The sequence below is a fragment of the Talpa occidentalis genome, unplaced genomic scaffold (genome assembly GCF_014898055.3).
Source record: "Talpa occidentalis isolate TD23 unplaced genomic scaffold, MPIMG_talOcc4v2.1 talOcc4.7, whole genome shotgun sequence".
Lineage (NCBI taxonomy): Eukaryota > Metazoa > Chordata > Mammalia > Eulipotyphla > Talpidae > Talpa > Talpa occidentalis.
In genome coordinates, this window is record NW_023605083.1 from 129,427,699 (window position 1) to 129,443,522 (window position 15,824).

A 15,824-nucleotide genomic window follows, 5' to 3' on the forward strand; every position below is an offset into this window, starting at 1 on the left:
AAAATATTTATTGGGTAATAACTTTTTAAATGATCCACAAAGTAATTTAAGTACATTTATTAAGGTAGTTAGAAGGCTAACCAATTTTTATTTTATTTTATTTTGGGGGAATGGGCTATGTAGAACAAATAACCAAGCACGACTATTATGTTCCTACAGTGACCTAAAAAGCTTTTGAGAAAATTATATATTTCCAGTCTCAAGTCTAATGCACAGTCTAAGATTGTGCATATTCATAGAACAAATAAATAAATAGATGTTGCAGCCTGGAGAAGGAGGATGCAGCGAGAAAGTTCGAAGATGTAAGGTCAGTTTAAAAAAGCTTTAGAAGGTGGTGGTATTGATGCTATGTATTAAGCAATATATAGTAAGAGACTAACTTGGTAGGAAGTCATGAAAGAGGTTGGTAAATGAATCATTTATTTTTTGGATACATTCTATTCAAAATTCCAGTGACCAGTCCTGGTGGGTAGATCCAGCAGACTTTGGGGTCCGTGAACCTTGATCCCAGAAGTGTATTCTTGTATAGAAAGACTAAGTCATTAGTTTAACCTGAAAAATTGCATTCATACCCTGTGCTGAAGTTGACATATCTCTTTTCTGTCCATGTTTTTATGCTAATAATACATATCTATATCTATAAATAATAACGGTGATGTTATGGTGTTTTAAAATAATTTATGGTGGATATCTGTTCAATAAAGCACCATTTAAATGCAGTCTCACATATTATGGAATAGAAGCTAAATAGTCTTCAAAATTATCTAGATAATGTAATTTTCTAAAAGTCATGAGAATCATGAATATTTTCTTCATTTAGATAAGGAATTTTTTTTAATGAAATAGCTCAGCTACCATCTTAAGAATCTAGAAAATTCATGAGCTAATTGAAACCAAAACAAACAGATGGATCAAAAAAAGAAGAGATATAATATTCATTATTTTAAAACAGAAATGTAAAACTGAGAAAAATCAATGAATTAAAAAGCTGAATTTTGGCAAAGATCAATAAAATTAATAAAACTCTAGTCAGAATGATCAATAAATAGAAGCAGAGACACACATTGAAGTCTATTAATAGATGGGATAATACTATAGACTTTTCTCTGTGGAAGATACTGAAAGAATACTACAAACTATGTGCTTAAATCTAACAGCTTAGTTCATATGGATAGATATATTTTGAAATGAAATGCTTCCCTGGCTCAATTTAAGGCTCCAATTAGAAGTTGATTAATTTCCTTTCTTGAATAATTGATGAAGTCCACACTCAGTCACTTTCCTTTTGAGGTTCTGACACTCTGGGTTACATTGACCGGCCCTGATCACTCTGGAGTCAGATATATAACAAGAGGCAGCCACTCTGTCCTGTAGCTCATAAAGTTATTCAAATTGGCCAATCACAAGTAGCCTGGGGTGCAGCTGACATTGCCCCACTTACTCGCCATTAGCCGATGTCAGGGACATACAAGATATACGCAAGGACAGGTAGACCGAAGCAAGAGCTGTTTCTTATTTTGGGTGACTTTGCTTGATTTTTTATTCTTTGTAGAACTTTATGCCCCAAAGCAAACTTTGCTTTTACATATATTTTACATAGAAGTTTAAAAATAAAACAACGCCACGCATGCTTATTTCTACATTAGACTGTCAGTTTTCTTTAACTACTACAAAGTAATGACTTGCTCCAAGTGTGCCTGGATTTCGTAGGTAACATTCCCACCTGCCTACAGAGACTCATACACTGGCCACTGCATTAGTCACAAATTAGAGGGATGATCTGGTTTGAAGCATCATTTTTCTGTTATAAATAAAACAATTTTGTATTCCTGAAATCCTTTCCTAAGATGAATGGCTTCAATGACTCTTCAACTCCTTGGCCTCTTTTCCAGTAACACTAACAGCTTGGGTTTTCCTACGTCTGCCCCACCCTAAGGCAAAGACAACCTCCCGCAGGGATCAGCTTCTTGGGGAGAATAGGATGTTTCCACCCACCACTGTATATTGACACTTGCTGTGCTTCTGGCCATAAATCACTTGATGACATCACATTGTTGCTATAAATCCAAGAACAAATAAGCTATCCTTCCATTAGGGAACATAAAACGGTCCATTTTCAGACTCAGTCTGCATACTGTTTATGGGTTGCTTGCTGCTTTCAGGGATTTTATAAGAGAACATCCACTGTTTCTTTCTGGCCTTACTCCAGAGAAATATGTTAACATTGCCCATTTTCCAAGATACTTGGTGGGAACACAGCATCACAGAGCCTCATTTTCCAACCAGGACCTGCACTGTATTTTAGTTACTATTTCCCAGACAAATTAAACCAACTGTTTTATGACCTTCTTCAAAGGGGCTACACAGTAGCTCATTTTATTGAATATGGATACTGTCACTCAGAAAAGCAATCATATGATAACAGAACCTGGAGCTTCCAAATTCTAGAGCATATTAATGGTTATTTTGGGGTTTGAACCTAAATTACTTGGGTTCTTTGGGGGAAAGGTAGTCTATGATAGTGGAATAGAAAACATGATAAGATCAAGTAGCGTATCTGCTTAAGATGAGGGTGACAGGGTAGATGATAATAGTATGGTATCTCCAAGCACCAAGCACTATAGGTGGGAAGAAATTTTATGTTCTTTGTTCCTCCATTTCTTTCTTTCTTTTATTTTTTTAAGATTTATTTATTTGTTTGTTTGTTTAATTATTTATTTATACAAGCACTGGGTACAGTCAGAGGTGCAGGAGGGTGAGAAAATTCACCAGAGCCAGAGCGGAGAGTAGAACAGGCAGAGTGATGAAGTACACTGCTGAGGGGAGCAGCAGGCGGCAGGAGGGGTCTGCGCTCCATGTGGGACCCTCGCTCAGTGGCCAGGGATCAAACTGGTGCTGCAGAGGCTGCGGGCAGCTTCGCAGCCCAGCGCTCAACCGCTGCGCCACTGGGGAGGCCTGCTCTATTTCTTTATTTAACCAGGAAATGGTGCTATAGTAATAAAGGCGTCAATTTTCTGTGGTGTAATTTTCCTAGTGTTTTTAAAGTCGGGAACTTGATTTAGGATTTTAATGGGAGAGTAAGTTGGAGTGAAAATGAAGAAGCATCTAAGAGACTTTGCAGTTTTGCTCAAAGAAAGATATAGGTAGATGATGAAAGATTGGATGGATGGATGGATGGATGGATGGATGGATGGATGGATGGATGGATCTACAAATATTAATTTATATATATATATATTAAGCACATACATTTACAAGAATAAAAATAGGCAAATAAGGGCTTGAATTGTTATTTATTAGCCCATTCTGTTACTATTGATGGGTTATTCAACCTAATCCCTGGTTTTTGTTTTCTTTGGCTTTCCACTCTTTGCCATCCATATTGAATTTATAAATAAAACAGCTTTTGGATACTAGTTTGGTTACTTTTATGGTTCTTGGTTTGAACTTTCATTTAACAAAAGCAATTATCATAGTATTAAATAAAATATACTAAGTTCAACCACAGGGTGGCAGGCACTATAGTGAGTGCATTGTGTGTGTTTCCGCCTCATTTTAAAACTACAACACTATAGGGTGTAAACTATTATTATTAGCATTTTGTGGAGAGGAAAATGAGCATTAGAAGATTGGACACCTACCCACAGTTTTCTTTTATTTTTTGAAAAAGATTTATTTTATTTATTTATACATACAGGAGCTGGGTAGGCCAGAGATAGGGGTGTTGGGGTGGGGAGGGGATTCACCAGAGACAGAGTGGGCAGCAGAACAGGCAGATCCACTGAAATACACTGCTGAGGGGAGCAGTGGGGAGACAGGAGAGGTCTGCTGTGCCATGGGGGTCAACTCCCTGGCCGGAGATTGAACTCATGCTGCAGTGGCTGCGGACAGCTTGATAGCACTGAGACTTTAACCCCTGGGCCACCAGGGAGGCCCACTTTTTTCCCTTTTTTACTTTTTTTACAGTAATAAAGCTGCCTTTTAAAGTTTCAAGTTGGCAAGGTCAACCAGATTTGGAAGCAGAAATACTGATTACTGCATGGCTTAGAAAGAAAAATTTAAAGATATTCAAGTATGTGGAAAAGAATTTGAAAAACTGCATGAATAAAATTGCCTTATTTTCAATACTGAACAATCCATTAAACTAACAACAAAACCAGAAACAAAAAGAGGCACAGAGACAGGTCGTGGGAGGCGGTTTAGAGAGCTCAGCTGTAAGGTCACAGCACATAGCTTGGAGATCGGGAGACTTAAAGGTGACAGCAGAGAATGGACATCCATGGTTGATAAGGAGAAGACCAACTGATACCATAGAATGTTCTCTTTCTGGGGTTCCTGTCAGAGAATTTCCAGTTCAAACTGAATCAGGAAAAGATCATAATTATAGTTTCCTTTGGTGCTTTCCATGTGGACAAGATTCTAAAATTTGAGCATGACAACGATACCACAGATGTTTTATTTACATGAGGAAGGATGGAGAAATCAAAACCTCTCAATAATCTATCATCATGTTTGCCTTCAAGAATGTAAATTTCTGAGGCCCCAGAAGAGTTGTCCTGTTTCTACCTATGAATTAAGATTGATCCAGGGGTCTCCCTGGTGGCCTAGGGGTTAAGTCTCAGCACTACCACTGGGATGGCCTGAGTTTGATCCCTGGCCAGGGAGCTACCCACATGGCACAGCAGACCTCTCCTGTCTCCCTGCTGCTCTCCTCATCAGTGTATTTCAGTAGATCCACCTGTTCTGCTCCCCACTCTGTCTCTGGTGAATCTCCTCACCTCCCACACGTCTGGCCTGCACCTTCATTCTTCTACACAAATATAAATAAATAAACTCTTTAAAAAAAAAAGATTGAATTCAATGTCTTGGGAGGGTTGTTTTCAATAGTTGTGAAGAAAAGTGACTCGTCTGACTTCGAGACAAACTGGAAGGGCTCCTTGGTGGTTCCTCCAATAGCGGCCAAATAGCGTGTCCTTAGAGCCTTCATTCTGGCTGCACTCTCATTCCAAGGCCCTAGTCGTTTGACAGGGAAGCTCTATCTGCCAAGTATCAGCAAGGAAACATAATTATTACTAAAATTAAAGCAGGTACTATTAAATCTTTTCAATTCAATTTGGAAATATAAGATGAAGAGTTTAATATTAGCTCAATCAGTCCATTTCAATTAAGTCACTGTGCACTACAGTTAATAGCATTAAGATCGCTAATACAGCTCCCTGAGAAACAAGTGAAGTATTATAGTTAGTCTAAGTAGACATATTCTACAACGATTTGATTATATTTATATGTTTTCTTGCAAACTCCAGTGGTATTTCTCAAGATTTTTTAGGTGTCAACATATGGTTTCAATTTCTCTGAAATCTATAGCATAGCTTGTTCTCAGACAAAATGTTGCCAAGCAGGACTTGTAAATGTATCTTGAGGTCAAGCTTACCATCTAGTCCTTTCCTATAAGGCTCTTTGGCTCATGTCTACACAACCACCTCTGATAGAAAGTCAGGCCATTACCCAAATGAAGTTTTCTCAACTGAAAAGGGAGACAGATTTTTACTTTTTGCACATACGAACTTATACACCAACAGAATTTTTGCCCATCAAGGAGATACCAACATAGACACTTTAGTTACTTTAAATAATTACCTTTCTGATCTATTTCATAATAATTCCAACTAAAGGAATCAGGCACCAACATTCCTAAAATAGAATGGTTCAGTTCAAGAACAATTTCCATCATTCTAGAATCTCACCAGAAACACTGGGTCTCTAAATGTGGGGGAAAATATGGGAGGCAAGTTTGCATTCAATTTCTAATGGAAACAGTGTCCCCCGAATGTGATAATGATATACTTCTTGATGTAGTAAATATTTGTACAGAATTGTTTACCTTTAAGGTACATTTCAAGCCTTATTTGTGCATTTGCTAAATACACAGTGTAAAGTTTTCTATTTCTCTTTAGCACGTATGTGTGGGGTGTGTATACACAGATCCATAATGTGTGTATTTATCTGTTTTTCTTTTTAATTTCTGGAATGTAAATTTTTAAATTCAATTTGGCATTTGTGTGTTTTGTCTATATTATAATCCAAATCCAAGTTGAGTACAGATCCATTTTTATACCTAATAATGTGCTGGTGAGTTTTACTTCTAAGTTCTCAGTGGACACGCACTTGGCTTGTGTCATCTGTTAGGTTCGGCATAACTCCCTGTGAAAAACCGAACACCATTACTGCTAAAAACATAACATGGTTCCTATAGGGAAAATATTTAAAATTTTTGTTTTAGTGTTTAGGTGAGCAAGGAGACACCATGGTGAGCAAAGGAGGATTTTCTGTGAAATTTTCCCCTAAATTCCAAATGATTATCTTAAAGTCATAAACAACCCAGCAGTCCATTAAACCGTGTCCCTAAATTATTCAACCTTTACATGCTTGGCCTCCTTCATACTATTATTATTTTGTCTCATAGCGATGGCGTTAATAAAATATATGTGTAGAAACAGACTAAATAGAACAGGCAGCACAGTGCTTCAGAGAACAGAGGTGCTCAAGGCGTTTTCTCACTGATATTAAGAAGTTGTGGCAGGAAGATGAAAATAGCAGTGGCTTTTGTTTCTTTCCCTCCCTCTCTTGCTCCTGCCTTCTTTCTGTCTTTCTTTCCTTCCGACTTCCAACTATAAAAATAAAAGAGATCATATGTAGGGGGGTTATTTGAAAACACAGAGAAGCAAAGATCATGACATTAGAACAGACACACATGTCACCGTGCAGGCATGTGAGAATCCGCATGTGTGTTTCTGATCTCTGCACATTTCAGATCTATTACTCCAGACTTTAGAAGATATAAAGATGGGTCAGGAACATTTTTCCATGCCAGGAAATCTCTTTTCTTTTTCACATGGTCACATCAAATAAATGCAGTTATTCTACTTCTGGAACACACCAAACTGTATAGACAAAAACTATTGGATTTTTTTTTTGTTATTTCCTTTCGTGTTGTTATTTTTCTCCATTTTTTAAACCTCACAATAAAAAAGTTTGCTATTTACTGAATGCTTATTTTGTGTCCAACACAGTGCACAGGGCTCATGTGGATAATCTAGTTCAGAGATTGGCAAGGCAACCCTGTAACTCCATCCAGTTCACTGCCTGTTTTTGTAAATAAACTTTTATTGGGACAGAGCCACTTCCATTTATTTACACATAGACACAATGGCAGAGTTGAATAGTTGCAAAAGCACCACATGGCTTACAAAGTTTATAATATTTATGTGCTAACCTCTGAGAGAAGTCCAGTAGAAGCTTCTAGAAGGGTAGAAACCTCTGTATCTGCCTTTTCCAACATGGTGGCCATGTTTTATAGGTGACTTATGAGTGCTTAAAATGAGTGCTTAGTGTGGCTGAGGAATTGAATATCTAATCTTATATAATTTTGTTTAAATTTAAATTTAAACAGCTGTATGATGCTGTGATAAATATACCTGCTGAGGCAAACTCAGAAAGCCTGGTCTGTTGTATTACAAAGTTTATGCTTTTTAAGTTTGGAGACAAAAGCTCTGGTAGGTCAAAATTGAGTAGCTAAATATTCTGTGGTTGTCATTATGTTTGCATTAAATTTTGGTTCATTTATCAATATGTGACAAGTTATCAAAATTGTTCTTTGTTCAGCAATGAATGATAAAATAGTTAAACAGAAATACCTTTTTGCACTGAACAAACTCAGAAAGTTATATTTTGCAACACTCAAATAAAATGCTACTTCCATTACTACTATTATGTCTGTTTTCAGTTATTTCATAGAATGACTGAAGCACAAAGAAAAAAATTAAATCCCCAAATCTGTGAGTTTTATGAAGCAGCAAACCTCTCTATGAAACCATACAAATTATTTGACAAGAAAAAGTGATGGTATTCTTTGATTCAGTTATTAATATGACCAAAACATTTTGTTTGTTTGTTTTTTATTTTTGCTTAGATTCAGTTCCTTCTTAAGAGAAACAACAACAGCAACAACAAAACCCAGGCAAGTGAGTGGTTATTTTCCTGAATCAGCAACCTGGGAAAGTGCTGGATGGGGGTTTGGGGGTGAGGACCCCTGGATGGGGGTTAGGGGGTGAGGACCCCAGGATGGGGGTTAGGGAGTGAGGGTGGTGGGGAAGTAAAACCACATTTTATAATTACATGGGCACGCAAGTAAATATATTATTACATATTAAACATTTTAAAACATTTTAAAACTACATATTAAAACATTTTCTTTATCCTTGATATATTTTGTTTTTTTTTTCTGATTTTAAAATAATTTAAAACACCTTTGTGATAGATGACTGGATCAAGAAGATGTGGTACATATATACCATGGAATATTACTCAGCATTCAAAAAAGATAAACACATGCAATTTGCAGCAACATGGATGGTGCTGGAAGGGATCATGCTCAGCGAAATAAGCCAAAAAGAAAAAGAAAAATACCGGATGGTCTCACTCATAGCAGGAATCTAGAAAACTTAAATAAGGGACCAGGAAAATGAATAACTATAAGAAAGTGAAAATCAAAATCAACAAAAAACTATGAACCAGAGACACTTTTAGGGGGCGGGGGTGGGAGGGGAGGGATTGGGGTCAGAATGGGGGGATTGCAATTGTATGGGGAATATAACAATAAAATTTATTAAATAAAAAAATAAAACACCTTTGTGAACCCCCAAAGGATATTATGGATCCCTGTCCCCTGGGCTTCTGAGGAGCAACGAGTCACATGAAGTATGACCTGACTTTCAGTGGTTGGATTTTAAGAGCATTATTAAAGAGGTGCCTCTACCCTACCAGCATTCCCCTGTTATTAGTTATTAATATTTCTGGGATAAGATTGTATTTGCTCCTTTGAACATACTTCAAAAGGTCAAATTAATTAATTATGAGAATTAATTATGATGAATGGTGATTAATGTCTAGTTTTATGGAGTCATTTCCAGAGAAGAATGATGGTGAGCAAGGCATGCCATGGAGGTTGGGGTGGGGCAGACAAGCGTATGAAACTATTAGGAACAGGTGGTTATTAAGAGCAAATTTATTGTGCCATGTACCTCCTTCCACAAATAAGAAAACGCATTCCTAGCTCTCTTCTCTCTTTCAACACTTAAGAAGCAGCAGCCACGTGCTGCGGAGGCCATGCAAGGCAGGGGATTAGCTGCCCAGATGCTGAAACAACTGGAATTCAGGTTGGAATTCCGGTTCCCTCACTTTGCAGCTGTGTGCCCTGCGTGCCTTAGTCAAACCAAAGGGCCTGAGTTTTCATCTGTGAAAGGGGAACGCTACTCCCTAGACCCATCTGGATGTCATGAGAGATGTGTTAATAAATGACAGCTCTTATAGGAGTGCCCGGTACATTACAAGCACTGCATGGTAGCTTTTATTGTTAGTAAATGTTCTACCTCAGGTGGAAGGATGCAAGCAAAGCAGGCTTGCCCAGTAGCAGCCCATGCGGTGCTTGTATCTGTCCCAACCTACTAGTCCCTTCAACCAGTAGTAGTAACTGCTTGGACTGATTGTTCAGAATTCTGAGGTTTTTTTATTCAAGTTCAGAGAAAAAAGGTGTCCTGAGGATAGAAGGGGGTATTGGCAGATTTGTCATGCATTTTCATTCCCATCTAGTAAGATAGAAAAAAGTCAATATTTTAATAAGTTAATTTTACAAGCTACTGATCTCCCTTAAAGCAACTTACTGCTCTTTCGTTAGGAAGGTTTATCTGTTTGAGTTATTTGCAATGAGCATGTCGACACAATTTGTCTCATGGTTGGCATATTTGTTTTCCCAACAAAATAGTGTTCTTTGATATCTCAAAAAATATATCCATATAAAAATTGTGAAGATGAAAACCAGTAATCACTGAGAAATGATGATTGCACTTTGAAGAAGCGCCACCTTTTGCTAGACCTATCTATCTCTCGGCTCTTTCTAAAGTTCTGTTCATCATGCATTTCATTGTAAAAAAAGTAGTTGGCTTTGTAATGATTTGAAAGGTGGGTTCTGTTTGCCTCCATCTGCCATAAGCGAATGGAGGCAAACAAATGCTTTGCAAATGAAGAATGACCAAAATAGCTTAATAGATCAGCCTAGCCAATAACAAATGTTCTCTCTGGACAACCATTTACCAAATTACTGACAATGCAGATCTTGATCAGAAAAACAAATCTACAAGGTACATTTACTTTAACTTAAATTAATCAAACATAAATCTGCAGACTTACCTGGCCTTGAATATATGTGCATATGTCCACAACTTTATCAACTCCCATGCACATCTCTTTATTTCATTTCCATATAGGTAAACATCTGTTGGAACTATATCGTTCTGAGCCCTCTTGAATTATAGCAAGGAGCTTGACATTAGGTTTTTTTTTCTTTAATTCTTTTCCATTAAAAAAACACTAAAAATGGAAAATTCATACCACAAAATTAATATTTTTATAAATAGGTTTTCTCTTTAGATAGCTAAACAGTCAAATAAATCATTTGAAACTTAAAATGTATTCTTTACCTCCAACAACTGCATTCCACATTTAAATTTACAATTTGTAACTAATTTATTAATGTAACTTTTCCCAGTTTAGCAAAATAACAGTCACATCAACATTTGCTTGATTCATGAGATCCATTAAAAATACTGGAATTAGACTATAATTTGAGTTTTATTAAATATATGTTAATAATTAAAGAGTTAGCATTCCCAAATTTGTGTTGCATGGATTTTAGAGACAAAGTCAACTATATATTGTCTTTAGTTAGCAGAAGATAGTCATAAAACATTAGTTCTTCATTTAAGTATATTAGAAATAAAGTGTAGAAACAATTCAACAGATTGTCAGAAAAATTATTTTTATGTAAACTCTTTTTATTACCTTTCCTCTAAAATACTAGTTATAGACTTCTCAAAATAGTGTAGAGGAGGGAACAGAAGGTATGTAATTTCGATCTAAAGTCAAGTCCCATTAATATGTAAGCATATTTCTTTTCAAGTAATTTACCCATTTTGATTTCACATAATCAGTATCACACTATAATTTCCCATGATGCTTTTATATCATTAACACTGAATTAGAACAATTTCCAATGCCATTAAAATAATCTAGCAAATGAAAACTAAATTTGTAAATAGGATTCGAATTGGCCATTGGTCCATAGTAGGAGTTGGCAGACCTTTCCCATGAACATATTTGGTATGTTCTGCACTGGGAGTGATGGTCTTCCCTCCGCTACTCAGCTGTGTGTTTGCAGGGTAATAGCTGAATTACCACACACCAAGGAATGGGCATATCTTTATGTATGGACACTGAATTTTGAATTTTATATGATACTCATATGTCACAAAATAAAGTTTTTCTTTTTGTTTTCTTCACACACACATTTAAACATGTGGAAGTTATTCATAACTGACAGGCTATACAAAGCTCAGAAGATCAGCTGGAGTTGGCATGTGGTTGACCCCTGGTCTGTAGCTTCCCTGATGTGAAGAATTTCTGAGTAGCAACTAGGGACAGCTATGTTTCTGTTCATCTATTTTGTTTACACATCAGACGCTCTTATATATAAGATTGTTAGTGGTTACTTGATTTTCAATGAACGATTAAATGAACTGGAAGATTTCATTGAATGGGATTTCAGGAGGTAAATTGTAAGTTGATTATCTCTCAAATTCTAAACTCAAGCTGGTTTAGGGGAAGAAAAAATTTCTTGTGTTCATCTTAGCATCCCTGGCTTTTCTATGGCTGAGTGTGTCTGAAAATAAAACTTGACAAAGACTGATGAGCAGCAGAAAAACATACAAATGTATTTAATGTAAAATTTTTGTGACATGAGTGTCTCCACAGGGAAACCAACAACAAAATGGTGAGAGATGTGTATTTTTAGGTGAAGTCTGAGAGGAATGGACAGTCATGGAGGGAAATGCTAGGCTAAGAAATTTAAGGTTGTTGTAGTAAACTGGGGGAGGTTTCACACAGCCCATCTGTTAAGATTCTTCTTGCTGCCCCTTTATTCTCAGAGAGAAGGTTGCTCCTACCTCTAGGTAAGGTAGAGCACCAGTCTCCTGAGGGTTTTATGACTTCCTTTGGAAAAGGAGTGTTATAGGGCACCCCCGATATTGAACAGGTTGCCTGGCTGTGGGTCCTCACCTGCGCGCTTAAAAGGGACTTATTAATACTCCACTACAGGCACACACAAAAGGTTAATAAAAGATTTATTTACAAGGGAAAAGGAAATAAGGAAAATGGACAACTCAGGGAGAAAATGGGGAAATAAAGTCTTTAATGCGTCCTACCCGATCCGCGGACCTGGAAACCCAAAGGCACTGTCAGCGCTGGCCAGACGCTGCGAGCTGGGCAAGAGCCAAAATGGGGGAAACCACCCCCCCAAAGCCCACGTGTCTGGCTTTATACCAACCTGGCTGCTTAACCCCACCCTCAGGTCTCAGCCACCTTCCCTTTGGTGGTGATGGGATTTGGAGTTCCCAGTGTCTTTGGCTTTGGCCTGGGGTGGTGGTGGAGTCCACAAACCTGTATGGAATTAGCTTTAGGACAGCCTTTTCACCCTAACAGGAGGACATATGGAAGAGGTCAGAGTGAATTTTCTGTTTCTATCATTTCTTAAACTCCTCCAGCTTCCCATCTTCAACCTGCCAATGTGCCATATTGTGGGATTATGTGTCCTCAATCCCTGATCTAAGAGCATTTTTCTGAGACAATTTGCTTTTTCATTAGTAATTGAAATCTGGCATCACTCTCTCAATGATTGTTCTCAAAACAGTGATAGAAGATAAGGAATACCACACTCAGCCCATTGTGTAAGATATTTCCTTAAACAAGGAATAAGAGGAAACATACAGACTGCTGTGGAAGAAAATGAATCAGAGCATCTCCAGTGTAAATCTCTGCTGGAAAATGCAAGACCTGGAAGGACTTTGGAAGAGCATCTAATCTGGGTGAGGAAGATAGCATCTCCTCCAGGGCTTCCAATACAGTGTGGTCAGCAACTATTTTCTGGAATAGTTGATCAAGGACATTTTCAGATTGAGGACTTCTCTCTGCGTTTCCAGCCAGTGTTTGGACAATTTGGATTTTCTCAAGAAGGGTAAAGAGGAAGAACTAGTCACTAAGGTCATTTGCAAGAGGAATGAGAACACACAATAACTAGCCTTTTATGGAGCATTTACATTTGAAATACACCTTTAAAAGTAGTCACTACTTAGAATTTGTATAATTATTTCTCTATTGCCACTATGGTTTAAACAGAAATTTTTGTACTGGTTTAAATACTATAGAAAAAGTTATTACTATGTTGTCTATTGGTTATGTATAACAGGTTAAGGAGGGAATTCAGCTATGATTGACCAGATTTTTGATGCAGAAATGAATCATCAAAAATCCCTGAAACTGCTTAGGATATGCAATAGTCAACCAACTACAAATTTCATGAAAGCAATTAAGTAAAAATAATAATAGCCTTCCCAGGGTGAATGATGACCAGGTGGCAGGAACACTAGCTAGATTTGTAACAGTACCGTGAACTAGATCTGATATTGGTTTTGAAAGCAAGGGCACAGGAGTAAAATACAATCTAATAACAATGACCTCTGCCCTGTGCCCCTCAAGAATGAGGTGCAGAATAAAACTGAGGAGGAATTTTGTACTGTGCCTTTTTCCAGGGGAATGTGAGATAGGAGAGCAGTAGACACAGACCTGGACCCAGCTGGCCATTCTCAAGATGGCAGCTGAGTGCTCTCTGGAAAAAAGATGTGTGTGCAAAGAGCGTTGGTGCATGGGGATGGCTGAGACTCTGCCTAAATCCTCATGCCCCACCCCACCCCCAAAGAAAAAGAACCCTTTCCTGAAGCTCAGGGAGAAGGTTTTTTGCTTGTTTGTTTGTTGTTTGTTTTTCTGAACAAATTTCTCCCTCCTCCATTGCTTACCATACAATTAAGTTCTTGGTCTGTTAAACCGGACCTGATTTCTGAATTTTTGGATTTTGGTCATCAGGCAAATAGACCCTCTCTCCTTAAGGGGATTTGGTAACAATTTTAGAGATGAAGAAATTGATATTCAGGGATTTTAAATAACTTACACCACCTAGCCAATGGAAATAAAAATTTGAACGTGGGCCAGTCAGACTTACACCACATTCCGAACCATCAGGTCAAAAGATAAAGACTCAGTCATTCATCACAGTGGCTTAAAACTACTTAAAGATTGCACTTGGCAAAATTTCCTTTCTAGTAAAATAATGGACACACATGTAAATAACAGTGATGCTTTTCCAATATATTTAAAGATTTCCCCTGTGATTTTTTACCATGTGTTTTGACTTGTCCCCATGATATTCCCAAAGTAAGAGTTAACCTTTTTGAAAAGATCTGTCTGGGAGAGAAGATTCAGAGAGAGGACCCGCAGGCCTGGTTCTTTCTCCCTGCAGTATCAAGAGCCAAAATGCTAACATTTTCTTTTAGATTTGCTAAGAGGAAAGGCAAAAAAAAAAAAAAAAAAAAAAATACCCTTGAGAGTACACTGGGACAACACCATTTGCATATCTTAACAGCCTCCCAGGGTGCTCTGCAAAGGGAGAACAGTTGAAGGATATAGAGTTCCTTTTACCCAGGATAACCAGCGGAAATGACCACCGATGTTAATTTGAAACAGAATGAGATAGCTACACTAGGTGCCTTGAGGAAGGACACAAAGAGAGCCTTCTCTCGTTCCGAGGTGCTGACAGCACGGGTGAGTCCATCCTGTGCAGCTGATGCGAGGAACTGCACATCTTTAAATCTCAACACCTGGATAGAGCCTGGGAGATTTTGAAAGAGAACTAGACAGACTGTTTCTCATAATGACACTGCAAAAATCCCAAAAGGCATCTGCAGCTGGCTCACTAAGGAACCGAATTTAAAATAATAATAAAAAAAAAATTGTTTAGAAAGGCTCATTTATCAATGCAGGCAGCGATAAGCTATTTAATCACCCACTTTCCTGATTCCCATTTTGGGTAGCCTTATGTTTGCACTGTTGGCATATCTGGGGGTTTTAATCCCATTCTGCTAGAATCCCAAGAACATTTTAGAATAGTGAAGTGTCAGTTCATATGTAAATCAACAGGATGACATTCCTTGCAGAATTTCATTTTCTGTTTCCCCACTAAAAATAACATCTCCCTTCAATCTCCGTGGAATTCAAAATGGGATGCGTTGGGGATTTTATGGATCAGCTTTTAACAAGACATGTGACCTGTCTGTCTTCCTGCGACTATGTTTCCATCCTGATCAGTTGCCTTCTGAATTATTCAGATTCTGTGATTCTATTAAGTTGGCAATCTACGCCTTGAAGCCTTGAAGATGTGTCATCTCGGGACGCCTCAGCCAAACAGAAAAGCATTCTTCCTAAGGGATGAGAGGCTTCCTGGGGAGGGTGGACAGGAAAGGAAACATTACTTCAGAGCAGAATCTGCTCTTCTGTAACCTGTGGGATGGTGACAGCTTCTCAGTGCACATTATGGACGCGGTAGCATGCACTTGAAGAGTGGGAGCCTGTATTTCTGAGTCATATACAGTGTTGTACAGCAATGCTAATATAAATATAAAAAAATATAAAATAAATAATTAGGAAAAACAAACTCAAAAATATAATAGCAAAAATGTGAGAAAAGCAGAATGATATGACTTTAAAATTATTTTAGCTCAGTGTAGGAAAAAATTTGGTTAATGACAGAGTAGTTGGAAAAATCCTTGAATCCAGGGAGCAAGATAACAAGTTATAGGAGGAGTATATTAATGGGGAGCTAT

At 37.7% G+C, this 15,824-nt stretch overlaps 1 long non-coding RNA gene across 1 annotated transcript in view; it reads left to right on the top strand.

The window, feature by feature from the left end:
* Positions 1-8,017, top strand: part of LOC119232016 (uncharacterized) — a 126,302-nt gene extending 118,285 nt beyond the window's left edge. The window contains exon 4 of the long non-coding RNA XR_005121983.2: positions 7,973-8,017. This is a non-coding gene — a long non-coding RNA (uncharacterized LOC119232016). The remainder of the gene's footprint in view (positions 1-7,972) is intronic.
* Positions 8,018-15,824: the final 7,807 nt, after the last annotated feature.